Source organism: Penaeus monodon, chromosome 23 (genome assembly GCF_015228065.2).
Source record: "Penaeus monodon isolate SGIC_2016 chromosome 23, NSTDA_Pmon_1, whole genome shotgun sequence".
Classification (NCBI taxonomy): Eukaryota; Metazoa; Arthropoda; class Malacostraca; order Decapoda; family Penaeidae; genus Penaeus; species Penaeus monodon.
The window spans coordinates 18602408-18602895 of NC_051408.1; positions in this window are offsets into that span (position 1 = coordinate 18602408).

The following is a 488-nucleotide window of genomic DNA, read 5'->3' on the forward strand; positions in this document are numbered from 1 at the left end:
GTGGGTGAGGCGGTAAAAATACAGTATGTGGTAGATAAAATACCCTTACATAGATATATTTGCTGCACAGTGCAACTTCACGAGGCCCTGCAGCGAACTTCCCTGCAGCGACTCTTTCAATTGCATAAAAGTACTCGTTAAGGTGCCTTGTGTTTGCGTTTCGAGAATGTCATATAAGTTGTTGCGAAAATTAGTGATCACTACGGAATATTCTTGCTGGAGATGCGACTAAGAGTAAGTCTAAATATATTAATCTTAATGATTTATATTCTATGTATTATGAAATAGAAACGTAATTATGCATAAAAATGGTGTTCCATTTTTACACGTTTGTTTATCATTTTGTATGTATGCTGTAGTGACAATTCCGTATCACTGTGGAAACACTCCGTTCAAATGCTTACAGGATATTTGTGCTCTACATATATAGTACCAATATGGTATGGTAGAGTCTTATATTAAAATGTTAACTGAAGTCAGAATTTGTC